At 37.1% G+C, this 23557-nt stretch overlaps 1 long non-coding RNA gene across 1 annotated transcript in view; it reads right to left on the bottom strand.

Annotated features, from left to right (window-relative positions):
* The window catches only part of LOC112658068 (uncharacterized), a 43115-nt gene that overhangs the window by 883 nt on the left and 18675 nt on the right, over nucleotides 1-23557 (bottom strand). The window contains exon 3 of the long non-coding RNA XR_007412668.1: nucleotides 2945-3110. This is a non-coding gene — a long non-coding RNA (uncharacterized LOC112658068). The remainder of the gene's footprint in view (nucleotides 1-2944; nucleotides 3111-23557) is intronic.

Here is a 23557-nt window from a genome sequence, read left to right as displayed (position 1 = left end):
GCCTTTTAATTTTGGATTCAGAAAGTGCCCCACATAAGTCTTCTTTTGAGGTTAAAACTCAACACAGAGTGGTAAAGGAGACTGAATAAAATGTCTGTTTTTGAAAAGCAAATATTCTCCTATTTAATATCAACAGAAACACTTCTCCAGCTTTGATTCAAAAGTTGACCATTATGGTGGTAGATGAGCTAGATTTCTAGTGTGATGAATTTAGAGAAAAGCCAGATTATTATAATTGTGGCAATGTTTAAGGTCTGCACTCAAACCCCACTCAGGGCACCAGTGCATAAGCAAATGGTTTGCAGATCCTTTGAGATATTAGTTATCGGTCAGTCATATATGTTACAGTATCAGTTGCTGGTTGCCAGCCAAGGATGCCAGTCTTACAAAGCACATTGCTGGTGTTAAGAAGACTCCAGGTAGTAGTCCTCAAGGCTACATTTTCCTCCCAAATACCACTTGGGTACTGTAAAGATGATTTAATCCTTAGTTGTTCTAAGTGCCAATTTTACCAATACAATGGTACAAGACAAGTAAGTCCCCCAGCAGCCTTAGTTAGCACAAATATAAGTACATACCATTAAGATGAAGAATATGTGGCATGTCTGTCTGATTAAAGAAATGCCAGTGATGAAGGCAGAGTGATGCCACCAGAAACAAGGGGGCTGAGGTCGCCTTCAGGCCCATGGAGAGTTAATATTAGCCCTCTTCAGACATGAAAAATAATAATTAAACACTGCTTGTCAATTAATGCCAACTTAAAGAAAAGCCCTACACTTAGATTAAGTGAGGAGCATGGGTTGCTTGAGAACAGTGAGAAAGGAGGAGGGAAAAGGGTATAAAATAATGGAAGAGATAAGGTGAAAAAGGAGAATAATTAAACACACATGTACTTTCACAGAGTTGGGGCATTCATATTTCTAATTAGAATTTCAATGCAGGAGCCCAATTTAACCTTAGGGAGTCTTTATATTCATGTCACTGTTGTACACAGCAATCAATCCAACTCTGGCATCTTACTTGCAAGTTGAATTTTCATACTACATTAGTGGAGCCCCAGCTTCTTTGTATCTTTAATGGATATTTTCTTTTTTTAGAGCTTTAGTGTGTGTTTTGTTTTCTAGAAAATTCTATGCTGAGAGGAGCAATAGCCATTTAGATACTGGAATTCAAAAGAGGGGCTTCTTGATATTAACCCCTTTCTTTCTTGACAAATGCAGTTGTGATACTTTTGCAATTATCTTCAATCATGACTACGTGAGTGATGTTAGAGGAATAATCCGTGTGTGTCCAACAAAACAGCCTAGTGCACTAGGCAGTAAATGGTAAATAAAAGAATCCAGAATTCTCTCTCCAATGACTGTATAGTAAGCCGTTAACAAGCTACTTTGGAGTTAAGTTCCTCCCAAATCTCCGAAATGGAATTTTGACTTCCCTTTGTCTTTCTCTTCTATAGTCCTCAGCAGATTTATGTTTAGCTAGCATTTTCTAATTCTGGAACATATTATAGAACCACCGCCTATCACTCTATATAGCTAAAAGGTCATCGGTTCTAGTTTTCCATCTTATCAAATGGGAAACTGAAACTATAGAGGTTAAATATTTTGCCTCAAATCAGATCGCTCAGGAGGAGGTAATTTTAACTCATGCCATGTAATGTAATATAGAACTCAGATATCATGAATTCTTCTCAAGCAGGAATTTATGATCTTTATGGGATTACTTCTTAGACAAGCCTAAAAATAACAGTTTTATACTGGGTCAGATCTAAGTATTACCCAGGCCTATAGTTTGTCTCAACAATATCAGTAAGAGGATATTTTGCCCCTACTCCTTCAGAGTCCTGATTTTCATCTGAGCTCTCAGAAACTACATCTCAGTATGTGCATGTTTTTGTCACAGTATGAAGCCAGAATCAGGAACCAATACAGACCCTCAGTGAGTCTAGCAACTCAGAGCAATGATGATCCATAGAGAAATACACCCTATGGATTTATTTGGAATGAAAGACAGTGAATCCGGGTAATAGGAACTGATAGGGATATTGGCATGGAACCCAAGACATCTTCAATTTTCCAGTCTAAAGAGACTGGCAGAAACATTGGTCATTGCCTGGAAACATAGGCAGGGCAGTCAGGCTTAGTCAGGGCTAGTGTTGGACCATACTCTGTGGTGAGATTTGTGAGGCTAAGGCAAATAATCCTCCCAACTGTTAGCCAACCCCAAGATGTGAAATTTCCTATGCTAATAATCCTTCCTAAAGCTCTTTTTTACAATTTAACTGGCTTTTAAGGCCTTATGATATCTAATAAGAAAATTTGTTAGAATCTTAACATCAAGATTTAAATATTTTGCTCATTCAAGTTAAGAGAATTGAAACCTACTGATCATCTTTGCACGTTGCCAAGTGGAGAGGTACATGATCCCAAGGGACAAGCAGATAAATGTTTCATTGGGGTAGAGGGAAGAAAGCTTTGGGTAGTATTCATACAGGTTCTACAGGTGCTGAAAGGAGGTAGTTGAAGAAGTGTCTGAACCTTAAGGATACTGAGACTGTGTCTGAGGGTGATTTTGAAAGGGCAGTTGTAGAGGGGAAAATTGGCCAAAGATGAACTATACTTGTTCATAGTTTTTTTTTTTTTTGAAATAACAGGGGGATGGTTTGGAGCTGATAGAGCAGTTTAGTTTAGCAATTTGTTCTTTGGAAAAGGCCTTTAATCCTCAGCCCCTATACCTGTTGCCTGTCTCTACCCCCTCATCATTCTCTAGGGAAGTTTCAAACAGAATTACTTACAGTCAAGTGAGAACCAAATTAAGGGAGCTACAGGTACACCAAGCAGATGCCTTAGATTATTTTTCTTCTTACTTGCTTCTCTTTAGAAGCAAGTAAGCCCTCTCTTCCTGAAGCCTAATTATTTGCATTGACTTGAAATGTGTTGCTTACCTGATTTGCAATTTCAAAATGTTCGTTTTCTCTGTGGATCTACTTCCTCTGCCTTGATGTGATCTCTGGACCTGGTAAACATCTGCTCTCCAAAGGCAAATTATGCAACAAGGCAAAACAGGCAGCAATTTCCATTTCTCCATTTTTAAAAGATTTTATGTATTTACTTGAGAGAGAGAGAGAGAGAGAGTGAGTAGGGGGAGGGAGACAGAGTAGACTCCACACTGAGAGCAGAGCCCCACATGGGGCTCAGTCTCATGACCCTGAGATCATGACCTTAGCTAAAATCAAGAGTCAGAGGCTTAACCAACCGAGCCACCCAAGTTTCCAAGATTTCTCCATTTAGATGGTGATATCTATATATGATCTGATAGTCATACACACACACACACACACACACACACACACACACACATACTGATATGTATCAGACCATTTGATTGCAATATAGAACTTGGCATTTGAACCCCTGAGGAAAGAATCTGTGTTTATTTCATCTTTTATCTCAAACACTAGCTCCCTGGCATATTGGAGAAGCCAAATAAATGTTGACCTAAAAGTTCTATTCAATTCACTATTAAAGCAGCACCTGCCAAGTTCCAGGTAATGGGGAGGAAGTAAAGATAAGCCACACATTGTGTCAAAGAGTTTACAAGTTCAAGTGAGTGAAATAAAATTATAATAAAGGTTTGAAGAAAATGTTGCAGGAAATGAAAATGATAGTTACTAAATAAGACAAAGGACAGGGAAAGGCTTCATGGAGGATACATCTGAGCTGAGCCTTGGAGGATAAATCGAAGTTGGAGAGGAAATGGAATGGAAAGAGGAGAAAGGAAATGGAATGGGAAAGAGGAGAAAGGAACAAGATAAACCTAGCCAGGATTTAGGAAAGTGCTGGACCATAATTTAAAAAGTGTCTTAGGGGGCATCTGGGTGCTCAGTCAATTGAGTGTCCAATTCTTGGTTTTGGCTCAGGTCATGATCTTGCGGTGGTAGGATTGAGCTCTTCTTTGGGTTCTGCACTTTTTTTTTTTTTTTTTTTTTTAAGAAAAAACGTCTTTGGAGGAGGAAAAAGAGGTCTGTGTGTGTGCGCACATGTGATGAAGAAGATACATGGTAGAAAACTTTGGATGATTTAATTTCAGTAGATAATGGTAATGACTCAGTTACAATTGTGCTTATATTACCTGCCAATAGCATATTAGAGTGAGATAAATAGGTTATGAAGTTAACGCAGAAATTTAGGCTGGGGCAATAAATGCTTGAAAAACGATATAGCAGCTGGAAGTGTCAAGGAGGAAATGAATTCAAGAGATAGTATAGGGATACAATTAAAAAAATAATTGCAAGCCAGTTGAAAGAGGATAAGCTACAGCAGCTATCAAAAATGACTCATGTTTTACATCAGCACAATAGAAGATCCTGATGACAATTACTGAAATAAGAGAGGAAAGAAGCATTTTAAGAGTTGAAAAATTGAGCACCTAGCCAGTTCTAGAAAGATGGAGCAGGAACAAATAGGTACTAGCCTCCTTGTGTAACTCCATTCTCAGTTCCAGTCACCTCTGCCACACTGAGGAATTGTTAGACTGAATGCAGGATGTGGAAAGTGTTAGCAAGGCCTAGGATTAGATGGGGGAGCAAGTACACGCAATTTTTTGCTGTCTTGTGAGTTGCAACAGAACTCTCAGGTATGAGAACTAGAATGAATTGCATCCTGAAGAAGGCTCAGCTTATGGACATCCTTGGGTCACCTTCACCTGCCTCCCAAAGAAAAACAACCTCTACCCCCGCTGACCACTGACAGGAAATGACTGTACTAGCTTGGACCTGAGGGGAAGCTGAACAGGTAGGCTCCCTACTCTGCAGGCTGCAGAAACCCTAACTTTGCCAGGGAGAGAGGAGAAATGAAGATTTTCCTTCCAGGTAGCAAACTGACAAATTGGCTTTTGGGGATGTCCTGTGAAAGCAGAATGCTTCTGTTTAGGGTATCTAAGCTCTGAATGTGAGATCTGAGAGTGAGTCAAAAGTTGGCAAAGAAAACTAGGGGATCTAGCAATGATAGAGGAAGAGCAGAATAAACAATATGTAGTTCATAAAATTGTGTGTGTGTGTGTGTGTAAGTGTAAGTGTGCTGGGGCAACTGAAAAAAACTTGAACAAAAATTTCTAAGAGAACTTGAGGTTCAAATATAGTTTAAAGTCTCTGAAATTCTGGGAATTAAAACTCATAATTTTTGAATTAATAAAGTCAATACATAAATTGAAAGAGAAGAATTGAATTTGAATTCCAAAATTGAATTTGGAATCAGTGGCTTGGAAAATTAAGTGGAACCGCCCCCCCCAAACTCCTAAGAATAAAAATAGAAAGAGAAAACAGGAGGGAAAAGATGAGTGATTTTTGATGATGGGTACAGGGCACTCAAAATACAAATATATTAGAAATTCCATGAGGAGAAATAGGAATCACTGGAGAAGAAGCAATAATTACACATATAATAGAAGGCCATTACCCTGTGTTGAAGGAAGATTTGAGCCAGAGATTCAAAGGACTTACTGAACTCCAAGCATGATGGTCAAGAAAAAGCAATCTAGGCCTCGTCTGATAATTTCTCTGAGCTCAAAGGATAAAAGGAAGATTATATAGACTTTCAGAGAGAAGGAACAAACTGTTTTCAAAAAGAGTAAGAATCAAGCTAGCAATCAGACCTCTCATACACAACACTGGAAAATGAGAGACAATTGGGTGATACCTAAAGATTACCAAGAGAGGGCAGCCCCAGTGGCGCAGTGGTTGAGTGCCACCTGCAGCCAGGGGTGTGATCCTGGAGACCTGGGATCGAGTCCCACGTTGGGCTCCCAGCGTGGAGCCTGCTTCTCCCTCTGCCTATGTCTCTGCCTCTCTCTCTCTCTCTCTGTGTGTGTGTCTCAATAAATAAAAAAAATCTTAAAAAAAAAAAAGATTACCAGGAGAAAACTAGGCAATCCAAGAATCCTAAATCTAGCCAAACTACTCCTCACTTGCTTGGACAGAAGAAAAATATTTGAGGATGCATAAGAATTCAGAGAATGCATTATCTACATACTGAATCTGGGGAGAATATTCAAGAAAACCTCAAACAATAATTGAATGAAAAAGATATATATGTATAAGTGTTTGTGTGTGTATATGAATGGATGATGTTAGCATGATGGGGACATGTAATATAAATGCTACATAAAGATTATTTTTTTAAATTCAAAAAATTCAATTTGCCAACATATAGTATAACATCTAGTGCTCATCTCATCATATGTAAGGATTCTTGAGATAGAAATAATATGACTTAATGATTCCAACTTTAGGATTTTGGTGTGACATAGTGAGATGGTGAGGAAGGTAAGTAAAAGTGCCCTAATGTATAATGACTTGATCTAATCAACATTGTTTCTGTTTTGTTTGTAATTTTGATGTTTTGTGCATTATTGATTTTTTTTGGCATTTAATTTTGATTTAAAGAAACTGCATTAAAATATCATTTGATTACCAAGTTTTTTGACAGTCCCTTAAATTTTGTGCCCAAGGCAAGTGCCTCATCTGCCTTACCCTGGTCCTGGTCCTGCCAGGAAAATAAAGAAATGGAAAGAGAGAAAACAGCATAGTCATAAAGCAAAGTAAGAAGAAAGTCTTAAGAAAATACATATTGTTCATTCTAGCATTCAACATGCTAGAACGTAGCATCGGAAAGGGTCTGAGTAGAGGTCATTGGGTCTGGTGCTAGGCAAACTATGGTAACAGTATCAGTAGTCTAGTAGAGGCAAAGTCTGAATGGGAGGTTAGAGAGTAGAGGCCACATTGTAGACAGTGAGTATTGCTTTTATAAATGACAAAGCAAGTTATTAACATTTTCAATAAGCTTTTGTTCTTGAGGATGACATCATGAAAATTTCCTATGAAATCACTTGGAGTTAGAGTATCACCAAAAGCAAATAGCTCCCACTCATCTTTGACTATTGAGGCAGCTCTGAGATGAAGATGGTCTTTAAAAGGAACTTTCTAAGAAGTCCATGACTCCTTAGATGTCTCATAGCCAGGAATACAATATAGGCTTTCAAAAATCATTGTTATCTCACTCTCACATAGGTAGCCACCACTATGGAAAATGATGTGTTCTCCTTTCTTGTACATCCTTCGTTACACACATGCACTTCTGAAGGAATAAAAATAGGGAACTCCAACTCTTTTTTAAGGCCAGACCAGACTCCATTTAGGACCTGCTCTTCCTGTAAATACTCTGAGAAGGGTTGCCAAGGAAACCTGAAACAAAGGCGACTTCATGCACTCAAAGCAGGAAAATGCATCAGCACCTCAAATCTTTATACATTACTGCAGATTGACAGTCTCCTTCCTTTCTCTAACTGGAGTTTTAAAGAACAGCCTTAAAACACTTCACTTTAAAAAAAAAAAAGCAGGGAGTAGATAGGGAGTTTTTCCTCCTATCTTCTGGCTATCTTTCAAGTGTTTTTGCCATTATCTCACAGTTTATGTATTCAAAGGTAAAAATTACAATAATAGCAACTTTTCATTTGAAAAAATGAAAGGCTTAAATAAGGAAAATGTAGTTTTCATTTCATATTGACTTCTATAGCACCACCTTAAGAACTATTGCTATGTCTTGTATGTTGATTTTAGAACTCCTAAGACTAAGTGTTGATATCAGTAGAACAGATCTTCTGTTGCTAGTCATCAGAGTATATAACCCAGTAACCTGTTAACACCTCAAAATCTTTTGTATGCAAATTGACTGGTTGCAGGATTAACTCTCATAAATAAATAAGGGTCATTTCAACATTGCAAATTGATATATTTGATTTAATCCATTAAGTTGTCTTTTGCATCATGGCTTTAGAATAGGAAAAATGCACTATATTAAGCAAGAGCCGTTGAGGGTAAATAAAATCCTGATACTTGGCTAGTTGCATGGGAAACACATGGCTAATTAAAAACAAACAGGGTTTTCATTTAAAGAAGTTACTGGTTTTTATAAGCAGAGGGTGTTTGGGTAGCAAGGACCTGGTAAAAGTTTAGGAGGAATGATGGCATATAAAGCTAGAATGACCATTTGGGGTTTGGTAAAGATGGTCACTGACATGGCATCAGACTGTATGTATGTGTGTGTGTGTGTGTGTGTGTGTGTATTTTCCAAAAAACGAAGTTTAACTTTTCCTGTGATCATCTTGTTCTGAAGGGCACCATTTTTTTTTCACTGTGTCTTGCTCCAAGGTCTATTTTTGAGAAACTACACAACCTCCTGGGAAGACATGATGTGATATTGTGAGAAGCAAAGGGACTGGATACCAGCCACCTGAGTCAGATGGAGTCAGCTCAGAGAGGTAGCACTTCAGGAGGTGTGGCAGCTATCATGTGATAATCATATCCTTGGAGAATCACAGATTCAGAGCAGTACCTCTTGCCTTACAATACCCTAGGGTGTGATTATCTTATGATAACCATCTTAAAGATGTCTTTTTTGCTCAATTAACACATACTTCCATGAAAATTAGCTATCAAGATGAGTTACAAAATATAGATATTTAACATGACATGTTAAAATAGTGCAGATGTCTTCATCCAATTATTACAATTTGCACTCTGGACAAGGAAAACTACTTGGATGAGTGATTCAACTTGCTAACATGTACAGGTTTTGAAATTGTATATGATTACCAGATTTCTTCATATTGGGCAAACTCTGTATTTTCACTGACAGAGCTGTATTTTTGAAAGGCAGACCTAGGAAGGTTTACATAAGTGTCTTCGGCTCTCCTCAATTTGTTCTGTTTGGACCTGCCCTTTTACAAAACTTCCCTAGGGATTCCAATACGTTTTCTCATCCATTCTGTGGCATGCATCGAGAAACAGCCAGGCCATTTGCTTTTTGAGTGTTTGCTGGCAGAGAGTAAAACACACTTGTCATAAGTGCACATGGACTGGGAATATTTCTTGAGAATAAATGGAGCAGCAATATGAGGAAAAGTTTGTGCATTGTAGAACAAGTCAGTATTGATCTGAATTCCTCCTTGTTCCTGGCAGAGCACTGAAATACCTCTGAGGCCTCTGGGTTCCTTATCTGAAAGTGAGTGAATTTGTTCAGATAATCTCTAACTTTCTTTCCAGTTTAGCAGTCTGTGCTTCTGTTACATGCAAGTCCTGATAGGTGAAGATGTGAAATGGCTAGATGTTTCCTAAACTACATGTCTAGGGTAGTAGTTTTCAGTCAGAGGTGGAACAGTTGACAGTGTCTGGGGACATTTTTGGTTGTAATATTGATGGGGAGTGCTATTATCATCCAATGGATAGAGACCAGGAATCCTGCTAAAGAGCCTACACTGCACAGGACGGCTCCCCAACCCACCCTTCCAAACCCAGCAAAGAATTATCTAGGTCGAAGTATCCAGTGTTTAGATTGAGGGACTGTGGTCAATGGTCTTTAGTTTCCTCATCTATAAGATGGAGATGCTAATATCAGCCTAAGTGAGTTTCTGTGAAGATCTACTGATGTATTGCATGTAAAGCAACTAGCACTGCCTGGCACATGTAATAAAGAATTGTTAAGTGTTAGTAATAATCATTATTGTTAGAATATATTTTAAAAATATATTGGCTATACACTTGGAAGAAAAATTCTTTCAATTTTCAGTCAGTATTTAATCAACTATGCCAACAACTTGAGAGACTTTTTAGACCTCTGAAACAGTCTATCAGAGTGGTTCTCATGATGTAGTCTCTGAACCTGCAGCATCAGCATCACTTGGGAACATGAGAAATGCAAATTCTTGAGCCCCATCTCAGATCTGTTGAATCAAAGACTCTGATGGTGGGGCCTAGGTAGTTAACAAACACTCTAGGTGATTCTGATCCAAGCTAGAGTTTGAGAGCCACTGCTCTAATATATACCTCAGAAATAATTCCTCAAAGTGGAAACTGGGTCTCATCCTTTTAATTACTCCAAACACCTGGTTGAGTGCCTTGTATGTGGTAGGTACTTGGTAACATGATTGAATGATGAAAAAAAAGCTAATTCATGAGCAGGACCTGATCTTACATTTTCAACAATTGTCCCCGCAGCTTGGCATTGACTGATGTTGACAGACACAATTGAGTTACACCCACAGGCCCTAATCTTTCCTGTCTGTCTGTACCAGGTGTAAGGCAGCATGCTGTGGGCTAAAGAGGCCACTTGTGCTTGCAAGTTGAGACCTGCCGGCATAGCTCAAGTGATCCTACACCTTAGTTAGGGCCAAACAAAGGGAGGGGTTTCATTAGAAATAATTAAACTCAAATGAAACAAACCCAGGAATTCTACATAACTGCAGCTGTGGCTGTCATCAAATCATTCTTCTATTGTTTTTAGTCAGGAGATTCTGGAACTCATGGACAAGTGTTTTGGGGATGTTTGTATGTATATTTGAATTAATGATGTAAATGTCATTTGCTGAGTCTCCTTTTCAGTATTCAAAATTGAATCACCCTGGAAATATAAATCATAGTGTAGAAATATAGAACCAAGAAGAAAACATGTTAATTTGAACTTGAAGTCATCCTCTACTATAGTTGCATAAATTTAAAAGAGGGATTCAGATTGTTAATCATAGTAATACTTACTACAGTCTTAGCATATACAGGTCAACATGTCTGGTAATAGGTTTTCAAATTATAAATGTGGCAAGAAAATAGGAAGGAGTCAGCATATTTGGGAGATCATTTTTAAGAGCCTATTTAAAAAATATTTGCTACATAAAAATATATATTATGTGCAATTTATAGAGCATGAGTATAAACTAGATGCCCAGTACACTTAAACAGTGGAATATTACCAATATTATTGAGTCTCCATCTAGGTTATTTGTTCATTGCAAACCTCTGGCTGCTCTCCACTCTTCACCCAGGTAACCACTATCTTGAATTGTTCTTAAAAAATAATTTTAATATGTGTATATTTATCTATAACTTATTTTTAGTCTGCTTGTTTTTGAATTTTGTTATAAATGGTATCATACTGTCTCTATTCTGTGATCTATTTTTTCATTCACTGTTACTCACATAGTTATGAATTCTTTAATTCTTTGCTGAATTATAGTCCAGTTATCACTACATTACATTTTATACATTCTCCAGTTTGGGGTTTATTTGCTTAGTCTTATATTTTTGATGGAATGATACCAATTGGAAAAGCTCCCTTGCATGTGAATATAACCCAACATCTTTACCTGGGAAACAGAGTAGTTCAACCAGTCCTTAAACCTTGGAGTCCGAGGTGCCTTCTAGTCCTTGTTTTTTGATGATCTATGATCTTTACATTTGTCTGTTTTATCTACTACATCGTGAGTTCTTTGTGGGCGGAAATACATTTATTTCATTTCTCTTTCAGTAATACCTACAATGGTGCTTGACCCATAGTAGACACATTAGTGAGAATGGTGGTAAGTGACAGAAAACCAACTCAAACCAGATTCTTTTTTTCTCTTTTTAAGGAAACATATTGATTTACTTGAAAATCTCAGGGTTTACTCCATGAAATCTCAGATCCTACCATCACAGCATTCAGCCCTTAAGTTGAACAAAGAGACTATAACTGCAGAAGTTCTTAGATAAGCTCTTCCTGAATTGGTTCATTTGCTCATCCCTGTACTAGTGATTGTGGTTCCAGATTATGACATGTTATAATTGCCTTATGCACAGGTTATGTATTCTACCCCTGAAACTTCATCCAAACTGCTTCTGTTAAGAGTAGGAATTAAGTTGTTCTCTCAAAGCAAAATTAGGGGGCCTTTCCAAAGAGCCTTTCCTTTCTTCCAAAGAGAAGAAATAGATGTAAAAGCAATAAATATATATTACAATAGATGTTAAATTCTAGTTGAATAAAAATTAAAGTGTAAACATAGAAAAGTAACTTAAAAAATCACACAAATAGGAACTGATCAAGGATAATAGGGCATGAGCAAGAATTTAATTTATAAAAGAATTCAGCAGCCCCGTTAAAATGAAATCTCTTTCTGATGGTAAAAAGGGGTAAAGGGAAGGGGAAAATATAAGAGTTATGGTTATTTCAGCATAAATTCTGTGGGCTGAGTACTTTAGAGATGCTGGAGGTAATGAGTTAATGAAAACAAGTAGTTTGGGATGACAGGTAGACATTGGTGGGTTTGGAGAGAGGTTAATAGGAAGAAGCCCATATAATGGGATCAATTTTAATGTCAGAAAAATGGTTGAATATGTAGAAGGAAGAAGATGGGGAGAATGCAGGGGCTACCAATGCCAGTTTGGAGTTGGCACATATAATTTACTTTCCTTGAAAAAAGGATTTTTTCTCAATTTCAGGTTCCTTTAATTATATAGACTCTGATCTGGGAACATTCCTAATATCAAAAAGGTAGAAGGTTAAATATAGGAAATACTTTCTTCTTGAAAGGTTATATGCAATGACTGTAAAAACAGATGCATGTAAGCCATATATAGTTACCTCTCTAGATATTGCTATCATCATCATCATCATCATCATCATCATCAATATCATTTGGTAATAAACTCAAGTCAGAGCAGAGAGAGAGCTCTCTATGTCCTTAAGCGTAAGAGATGCTTCTATAATTTAGTTTTCATAGGTTCAGGATTTGAACCTGAAACCAACCTAAGTTTTGCCTTCAGGGAAGATATTTATAACTTCTATTCAGCGAAAAAACCATGAAAAGTATATCAACTTAGGGAAGAATATTTGTCTTTTTCTCAAAGCTATGAAATCTCAGGTGGGTTTGTTTCCACAGGAAATAAGATGGTGATAAAGAATCGATATCTGTCAGGCAGGGATGACTCCTCATGTGATTGTGTCCTTTTCTCATGCCCTTGGTACCTGCCTACTTTTGAGTAGTTTCTTTTTCTTTCTTACTCTTTGCCAGGGTTCTTATCTATTCTTGTTTCTTTTTTTTTAAGATTTTATTTATTTATTCATTAGAGACATGAGAGAAAGGCAGAGACATAGGCAGATAAAGAAGCAGGGTCCTTGCAGGGAACCTGATGTGGGACTCAATCCCAGGAACCTGGGATCAAGACCTGAGCCAAAGGCAGACACTCAACCACTGAGCCATCCAGGCATTCCTATTCTTGTTTCTTTAACTATTATCTCTATGCAGATAATTTCAGATTATTATGTCCTGATATTTTATTTTATGTTCCAGTGGGGATGTCCTCTGGATACCTTAAACTCCACATATCTAAAGACAAGTTGGTCATCATCACTGCATGAGAGTTTCTTATCCTGACTTTCCTATTTTATTTAATGACGTCAGAGTCTCCTAGATTTAAAACAGAGTCATCAGGGTACTTGGGTGGCCCAGTTGGTTGAGTGTCTGACTCTTGGTTTCAGCTCAGGTCATGATCTCAGGCTCATGAGATCATGTCCTGCGCCAGGCTCCATGCTCAGCAGAGTTGGTTTGAGATTCTCTCTCGCTCTGCCCCTCTTCCTGCTCTCTCTCTCTCTCTCTCTCCCCCAAATAAAGCTTAAAAAAAAAGAGTCATCAGTAATCTTTAAACAATTCTCTCTGAGGGGCCCCTGGGTAGCTTAGTAGTTGAGCATCTGTTTGCACGGCTCAGGTCATGATCCTGGGGTCCTGGGATTGAATTCCGCATCAGGCTCCCTATGGGGAGCCTGCTGCTCTCTGTGAGTCTCTCATGAATAAATATATGAAATATTAAAAAAAAAATCTCCCTGATATCTAAGTTTTTACATTTTTATCATGAACAGATGAGAGAATATGTTTTCTCTTTTCCATCCCTACTGCCACTATCCTAGCTTAGTCTCTCATTACTCTGGTCAGCTTTATACAATAGCTTTTCCTCACATCTTGTCTGTCCCACCACTAATCCATCCTTTGCACTAAGGCCAGATTAATCCCCCTAAAATGCAACTCTAATTTAACTTGGCCCTCAGGTTAAAAGCAAAAACAAAAAGAAATTCAAAACTTCATTGGCTTCCTATTTCCTGCACAATTTAGGATAAACTTTTCTGGCATTTGATGATCTTTACAATAGACTATCAATTTATTTTCTAGTTTTTTTCTCTTACTACTCTATTTATGCCATCCCCTTCAGCCAATTATTCATCATTCTGTACACAGTTTGTTTTAACCATGCCTTTGCTTTGCACAGAATGATAATGACTAACTCTTTACAGGACTTAATATGTTGCAGGCAATAATCTAAGCACTTTGTTTATAATAACTTATGACAATTTTCTCAAGAGGTATGTATTATTACTAGCTCCATTTTATAATAAGGAAATCAAAGCGAGAGAGTTTAAATGACTTGCCCTAAATTGCATAGCTGATTGATAGTAGAACCTGAATTGGAATCCAGGCAGAGCCCATGCTCTTTGTCACTATGTTCTTTTGCTTCTCCTTTTGTCAAATTCCTAACCATGCATCGGTGCCCATCAAAATCCTCACTATCCATCAGGGCCCATATAAGTGCTGCCTTCAATGATGCCTATTTTGGTCTTCACAAATAGTGGTGATTTTCCCCTGCTTTGAACAGCATAGTAATTTGTTTTCTGCATTTCTCCCACTATATATATACCATGCATGGTAATTTAGTTTCTCTACTATTTTTATTCCTCAACTAAATAAATAAGGCCCTATTCTTACTCTCAAGGAGATCATGGCCCTATGTCTTGAAGTATCTAGGAGACATGTCCAATATTTAATTAATGTTTATTGGAATTAATTAATGTTATTGAAAACAGTAAAAAGCCATTTCCAAACCTAGAAACCAAGTCAGAAAAACTAAAATATTTAATGCACTTTTTAAAAAACTCTAAATTATTTGTGATAGACTATAGTTGCCATATTTTAAGAAAATCTTTTAGTATTACTTTACATTGGACTTCATTGTATGTTTTTTTTTCATTGTATGTTTTGATTTTTAATTCTGTAACAGAGTATTTAACAGTTCAAAATTTTGAGTAAAATAACAGGGGGATTTGATAACCCTTGTGAAACTTTACCTCTTCATTTGTACTTCAAATAAAGCATCCTGGAAACCCTTACAGGAAAAGCTGGCTAAACATTTCACTTCTTTGCTTCACGGTGTTACATTCCTTTGCTTCATAATGCTTACCCGCATTCCTGTTCATATCTTCTAGTCCCTTGAAATGAACATTTTTAAAAAGGAGTTCAGTGCAACGTATGTGCACTTGTTTTAAATTTATTTTTCTATTTCAGGTATCTCCATTAATATAAATATATATATTTTTTATTTTTTTTCTCCATTAATATATTAAATACCTACAAACCCATTACCAATCTGGGTTCTAAGTCTTTAAGTTTCAGTTTAAGCCCTCAGTCTGGGACAAAGAGAAAATGACAGAGAAACAGGAATGAGTTCTTCAGAAGAGAACTCCTACTAATCTCCCAAAGGGTAAGCCTTCATTTTGTGGGATTTGCCCCAAACAGATCTTCATCCTGTCTGCCTATGTTTTCCTTGTATTTCTCTTATTATGAAAATTATCAAATTATCTTCCTGGAACTGTTTTCCCAGGTAACCAGAATGTATGTATGTATATATACACACATGCACATATATATGTCCAGTGTCCATATATATATGCATATTTATCACATCATCTACAGTGAAAGTGGCAAATTTTGGGATATTGGCAGATTCAGTGAGATTGTTTCCTCAGTCCCATGTTCCACTTTGGGGATCATGAGGTTAGCCTTAGAGGCATGGTGAGCCAAGAAGATAGTCACGAATGTAGGATGTGCAGTCATGCAAATAAGATCTCTACTAACATGAGTTGAAGTTTATATTTCAGCACATTATCAATAAGGTAAGAAGCAATCAAGCAGCATCTACTTGAGATCAATTGCTAGAGTCTTTGGGTACCTAGTGGAATTATATTCTTTTATCAATGGCTTTTAATTTCTAATTTTAAAAAATCCTTTTGCATAGCAGAATGTATATATGTACTGTGGCTATAGTGTGAATTAGGCAACATTCATTATAGAGTACTTCCTAAAAGTTGTGTTAAATAAACAGCTTTAAATAAGATAGAATATTATCTTGTAGTCTCTCAGCTACAGAAATTTTTGTCTGAAATTGTATTGATTTCTGTATTGACAGGAGAGGGGAGAGAGACCTTTAAAGATCAAGACCTATAAGAGATAGAATCAAGAAGTAAACTTATGGCCAGGAATAATTTTTTGTTGAATAATCCACCTGACTGGAAGCAGTCATCCTTACAGTGGAGTACATTGATAGCAGTGTGATAACCATATATTTTGGGTAAAGGACTCCTTTTGGCCAGCTAGGTCAGTAGAATCAAATTAGATCATCAGTAGGTGACAAATGTCATACCTGGTTCAGAATGCTACTTGGTTGATGATCAGTATACTATTTTAATATTTGAATACTTTAAATAGATATTCCATTTCATTCAGGTCAATTTAACAATACTTATTGAGTTCCAACTAAGTGTAAGAGAGTATATTAATTAGGTCTATGATGCTGAGCAAGTAAGATGTAGTCTGCCGTCCGCAACTTTGCAGTAGTGGGAGAGACAGATGTTTGCAAACCATAGCAGCTATGCACGAGGAATTTGTTTTCAATGTATATAATTTAAGTGAATATTCATTAGTCTCTGAGCCCCCTTAATAATGGAGGGCGCATTAGTAGTCATCATTGTAGCCAATATAGGGTTTAGGACATGGCTGGTTCTTGGTGTTTGCCAAATGAGAGAATGAACAAATGTTGATTACCCCGTGGATGTATTTAGCTTTAGTCATTTGTAAAGCCAAAAATCATCATTGTGAACCCTGAAACTTTATAGAAAAATAAACACAATAGTTATTATTTAAATGGTGTTCATCCAATACAAGGCACTATTGTTACAGCTTTACATGTATAGTCTTATTTAATTTTCACAATAACCATGAAACACAGATGTTATTTTTCACATGATAAGATTTAGGAAAGTCTAGTAACTTGTCTAAAATCCCATAGCAAGGAGATCCCTGGGTGGCTCAGTGGTTTAGCGCCTGCCTTCAGCCCAGGGCGTGATCCTGGAGTCCTGGGATCAAGTCCCACATCAGGCTCCCTGCATGGAGCCTGCTTCTCCCTCTGCCTGTGTCTTTGCCTCTCTCTCTCTCTCTCTCTCTCTCTCTGTGTATGTGTCTCTCATGAATAAATAAATAAAATCTTAAAAAAATAAATAAAATCCCATAGCAAGTGAATGGAAGATTTAAGATTGAAATCCAGGGTTGTCAAACTCCAAAGCCAATTCTCTTGACTGTACACAGAATAGTGAATAAGACTCTTTTAAAAAGGCCAGTAACCTTAAAGAAACAGTTTATTTAAAGTTTTCAGAGTTTTACTTGTGTAATAAAAAAATTACTAAGAATAATGTTGAAAGTATTTTAGTTTGTGGTACAAAATAGTATTGGTGTTGACAGAGACTCTCAACCCATCTGGTCAGACAGGACAGTCTGTGGTCTCGTTCCCACAGTGCTGGACAGGAGTGTAAATTTAACTGGGGAACAGAGGAGTTGTGGTGGGGGTGGTGAGCTCAGGCACAATGCTGAAAAGCAGGGCTCATTGTAGGCAGTCAGGTCTGTGTGGAGACATGAGATCTCTGTTAGCATAATGAAGACAATTGCTTTTCTTTTTTTTAAACTTTCTCCCAGCCTTGTCATATCTTTTCTTCTTGCCATACCTCTTCAAGTGAGCCCCCTCCGCATCTGGAGATGCTGATAGGGCCTTAGAATTTCATGGGGGAGGTGATAAAGGGAGGTGGTGGGTGGATGCTGGTTGAAGGGTTATTTCTTTCCTTGTATACTTGCATCTTTAGCATCATTAGGAGAAGCCCAACAAGACATTGTAGGATTGTTGTGAAATATGGTCACACCCAAAGACTTGTCCTTGGGGTGGGACTCTAAGGCAATGAATAACCAAATCAGTAGCATTCTCTACTTTCTTTCATAATGGGACGCCCCCAACTTGAATTAATATGGTTTAGTAAAAATGCTCCAAAGGTCAGGAGGCTTTGTTTTCTAGGACTTTATGACTGCCTGATCAATAACTTTGGATTAGTCACCTCTGTAAGGCTCAGTTTCTTCGTATCTGACATGTGGGAATTGGATTAAATGATTCCTAAAATCCCTCGTGGCCATTAGAAAGATAAATAGCATGTGGAAACAAATTTGACTTAAAGCAATTTCCAGTGACCTTACCACTTTATTAGCTGTGTAAATCAGGGCAATAATTATAGAAACACACATGTAATATTAGAATATGAATCCTACTTTCTCTACCTTATAGGGTTGTGATAATCGAATTGAAACAATATTTATGAAAGTATTTTATAAACTGTGAGGTGCTATGAAAATTAAGAGGCCATTAAAGTTTTACATTTATTCTAACCATGTATTCATATTTTTGTAGATTATTTACTTAGAGTGAATATATAAGTAGGAGGAGGGGCAGAGGGAGAGGGAGTGAATCAAGCACACTCCACACTGAGCTTAGAACCCGATGTGGAGCTCAATCTTATGACCTTGTGATGCTGACCTGAACTGAATTCAAGAGTTGGGCACTTAACTGATTGAGCCATGTAAGCACATCATATTCATTTTATTGTGTAACTGAAACGTGATGTTGGATAATTTTTGAGGAGCTAAGATTTAACTATTCTCACTGTATCATATGTTTATTTTAAAACAAGTTCATGGACGTATTAGGGTGTCAAGCAGCCCCCCTTCAAAATAGCAAAGTACCACTCCATAAGGTGCAGTAAATCCATTTAAAGGCTATGAAAGAGATTTAAAGAACTTCTGAGGGTTTAACAGTGGTATTTTGTTTACCTTTGGAAATCATAAAAGAATGTCCATTTTAAAAATAAGGCGTTATGTTAGAGGAAGGAGAAGTAAAAAATTAAAATAATTTGTGTAGGTTGACAGAATAAGTTAGATTGGCAGCTCAACTCACTTGCAACTGAGGCATTTGCAGATGATCTTTTCTTATTTCTTTCATTGTGTTGCACATATTCTTGATTTTATATTTGTTCAATAATATTTTTATTTACTCACCTTTATCATAAATTTGTATGTTATTTTTTTAACGCATTAAAGTTAATTATCCTGATAGCCCATGTCTGTGAGCATGTTTAAATAGCAGGTCTCAGATTCTTGGCCATCTGCCATAGAATCTGCTATCTTCTTTTCTACAAGGCTTTACATTGCCCTGAGGAATAGTCAGAGTGCAGTCACCCAGAATGTGGAGGTAATAATGGAGGTCAGCAATTAGAGACTGATTATCAACTCCCTCTGAGCTTTTGATGGAGACAAGGCATTATGATGCTGAGAAACATGGCCTCGAGATAAAACCTGAGCAAGATTCTAGGCCTCTGTTGGTGGGAATGTGAACTGGTGCAGCCACTCTGGAAAACTGTGTGGAGGTTCCTCAAAGAGTTAAAAATAGACCTGCCCTACGACCCAGCAATTGCACTGTTGGGGATTTACCCCAAAGATACAGATGCAGTGAAACGCCGGGACACCTGCACCCCGATGTTTATAGCAGCAATGGCCACGATAGCCAAACTGTGGAAGGAGCCTCGGTGTCCACTGAAAGATGAATGGATAAAGAAGATGTGGTTTATGTATACAATGGAATATTACTCAGCTATTAGAAATGACAAATACCCACCATTTGCTTCAACGTGGATGGAACTGGAGGGTATTATGCTGAGTGAAGTAAGCCAGTCGGAGAAGGACAAACATTATATGTTCTCATTCATTTGGGGAATATAAATAATAGTGAAAGGGAATATAAGGGAAGGGAGAAGAAATGTGTGGGAAATATCAGAAAGGGAGACAGAACATAAAGTCTGCTAACTCTGGGAAACGAACTAGGGGTGGTAGAAGGGGAGGAAGGCTGGGGGTGGGAGTGAATGGGTGACGGGCACTGGGGGTTATTCTGTATGTTAGTAAATTGAACACCAATAAAAAAAAAAAAAAAGATTCTAGGCCTCAGTTTTCACATCCATATAATGAGGAAGTCATTGTTCCAAGAAGTCTTTGAATTTGATTAGGAAATGGGGTAAAAAGAGAGACTGTCATGTCAGTGGTGTGAGTGAGGTGGATGTTGGGGTTGATTGGGGTTGAGGTTCGGAAGCCTACTGGATTTGAATCCTGGCTCTACCCACGAATAGCAGTGGGAACTCATTAACTTCTTAACTTTTTTTCCCTCACCTTAACAAAGAGATAAAGCAATAATTCCTTCACAAAGTTGTGGTATTAGTAAAGTAAATAAATCAACTCTGTAAACCAGTTGGTTCTCAACAAGTAGAAGCAATTATTGTTGTATAACCTTGAACAAGTTGTTTAACCCTGCTAGGTTTCAGTTACTTAAGTCGTGAAATGGGAACAACCTGGGTACTGACCTAAAATGGTTGTTTTAGATACTTGTAAAGAATTTAAAACAATGCCTGGCACTTAGTAAAATCAACAAATATTAGAGGAAGAAGCGAGAAACTAATTGGCAGCATCAGGTAGGGTGGCATTTAGATGAAATTTAAGAATAAGGATTCTGACAGATTGAAAAAACAAAAAAGGACATTGAACACACCAGGAAAGAGTACCAGCAAAAGAATTCCATGAAAATGCATGGCATGTTTTATGACCCTTATATTTTCATGTGGTGGGAGCATAGTATTTATAAGCACATGCAGTAGGAGATGAGGTTGCAAACAGAGCTTGACAGTAGTAGGGGAAGATTTTGAGAGTCATGCTTTTAGGTTAGCACATTATGAACTCTTTCTAGTTTAGGTAGTTTGATTTCCAGCCTTATCATAAGATGTTGGGTAGCATCTTTTCAGTGAAATGTCTTCTGTCTTCTCCCTTTGAAGATAGCTCTTCTTCTGTGTACCATTGATACACTGTACATAGAATTTTTAATTTATAGAATTATCTGGAATTGTAATAGAGTATTTTAGTTATTTGTATTACTGCATCTTTCCCCTCCACTAGACTGTAGGTGCCTTAGGTGCAGGAACTACCACTGAGTCATATTTGTATAGATAGCACAAAACCAACACCTGGATTAATGCTTACTGTTGAGTAAACAACTGCTTTCTTGAAGTTGTTCCTTGTTATTCTTTAGCTTCATCTAAAGAATCCTCATTATTCTTTAACTTTATTTAAATGCCGCTCTACCTCTCAGCAAGACCTCTGTGCTGACTGAAGCCTTGTTCTGCTTTGGAAGATTTCAATGGAAGACTATGTGAGCTAGGTCTTCCATGTTTGATCTTTACATAGGGAATAAACACATTTTAAATTGATTGGGACATGCCTGATCTATACCTACATAGTCTTACTGCTTCATATTCCTTCAAATATTTTCCTTAATTTAAAAAATCTATGCCTTATTCGTTAAGAGGAATATTAGTTTCTTAGATGCAAAAATATAAAAATTTATTGAAAATATGCTCTCCATCTAGTCTCCGCTGATATTTAAGAATAACACAAGTTGTAGATGTACATGTTTAGAAATTTCAGAGTGATCAAAGAGGTACAAAATAAAAAGTGACAGCCTTCTTCCCAATCATTTCTTCCCAAATTAACTATTAATTTTTTGGTGGTGATTTACTTTAAACCATAATGTACAAGGTGTATAATTTATATTTCAATAATATGGCTTCTGTTATTTTAGCAAATAAGGATTCTGTTATTTTAACAAATAACTTTTTTTCTAGATAAATAAAATGCACTCAAAATTAAAGTGTGCGTGCCTCTAGTTGGAGGACAAGCATATCCATCAATGTACATAAGTTGTTTTTACTGATGAGCACTTGCATGCCATTACTTGGATTGAAAGATTAGTCTCAGTTGGAAACAAGTGTCTTCAGTGCTTGCCTTGTAAATCTAGACTATTCACTAGGTACAGTAGACCTCTTTCTAAAAACCCTTATTACTGTGCTTAAACTGGCTTTAAAAATAACATGTGAGATTTGAGTTAAATATGACTTTTATACATGCAAACAAGTTAGAAATATTGAGGACTCTATCTTGAACCAAATCAGAATGGCCAAGTTTAAGCAGGTGGATTTCCCTGGAGGTGACTACAGGTGATTGCTGCTGATAGGGGCAGCAGAGAGTTATAGAGCCCAGAAGGCTTGGGAAAACCTTCTTCACATGGGAAGGTAGCTAGTTAGTAATCTAGGGAAGCCAAAAGGAGAGAAATGAGAAGAACCAGAGTTCAGAGAAAGATGTTACCATAAAATTTCCAAACCAAGTAGTCTGTATTCTAGAAATCAAGACAAGCAAGGAGATAGGACAGAAGTGGAAGAACTGTTGCTGAAGCTGGTGGCCAGGTGAACCCTTTATGGCAGTGGCTCAGGCCTCTCAGGAACCTCAGAACAATTAGCCTTGTTCCTGTGGATCTGGGCTCTGACAGAATTTTCAGTTAAATCTTTATTCTTTCATCACTTCTTGTCATTCTCTTCAGTTAATCCTTAAGTGCCAGGTTGGGCCCAAAGAGAAATATCTGAGTTCTGTCTTTAAGAAATTTAAGGTTTTTAAGTTATTGATAGAAAAAAGAGTAACAACAAAGGAATAAGTGGAACATAGTAGAGATATACTCTGGTAATGATGCATTATTTCATGGATTCATTCATACCAAGCATGGGGAAACAATGGGTCTCCAATCTAGGGGGTAGAGAGCTATTAATAATTATTAACCAGAGAAATATGACATTAGATATGTAATATTGTGAAGAAAAAGTATGCAACTCTGTAAACATATGTCAATGAGATCGAATCTAGGCTGATGAATCAGGGAAGGCTTCTCAGAGAAAGTTGATATGTTGACATTTCTTAACTTATGCAAATGTTCAACATAAACCCATATTTGATAATTACTTTGTAAATCATAGTGCTATAAGACAGCAGTGTGCATTATGATAAATGCAAGTAAGTACAAAATCAAAGTAATCTAGGAGTTAATCCTGAGAAGAATGTTTTCCATTAATATAACATTATTTTTTTAAGTTTTTATTTAAATTCCAGTTAGCTAAGATACAGGGTAATATTAGTTTCTGGTGAAGAATTTAGTGATTCAACACTTACAACACCTGGTGCTCACCACAATAAGTGTACTCCTCAAAGCTCCAAAGCTCCATCCAACCTACCCCTCTGGCAACCATCAGTATGTTCTCTAGTTAAGAGTCTGTTCTTGGTTTTCTCTTTTTTCCCTCTAAGATCATTTGTTTTGTTTCCTAAATTCTACGTATGAGTGAAATCATATGATATTTGTCTTTCTTTGACTGACTTATTTTGCTTAACATAATACTCTCTAGCTCCATCTGTGTCATTGCAAATGGCAAGATTTCATTCTTTTTATGGCTGAGTAATATTTAATTTTCTATATATATATCTCATTTCTTCTTTATCCATTCACCAATCTATGGACACTTGGGCTATTCTATAATTTGGCCATTGTAGATAATACTGCTATAAACATTGGGGCACATGTATACCTTCAAATTAGTATTTTTGCATTCTTTGGGTAAATAGTAGTGCAATTGCTGAGTCA

The sequence above is a fragment of the Canis lupus genome, chromosome 8 (assembly GCF_003254725.2).
Source record: "Canis lupus dingo isolate Sandy chromosome 8, ASM325472v2, whole genome shotgun sequence".
Lineage (NCBI taxonomy): Eukaryota > Metazoa > Chordata > Mammalia > Carnivora > Canidae > Canis > Canis lupus.
This window is presented reverse-complemented; position numbering and strand designations above follow the sequence as displayed.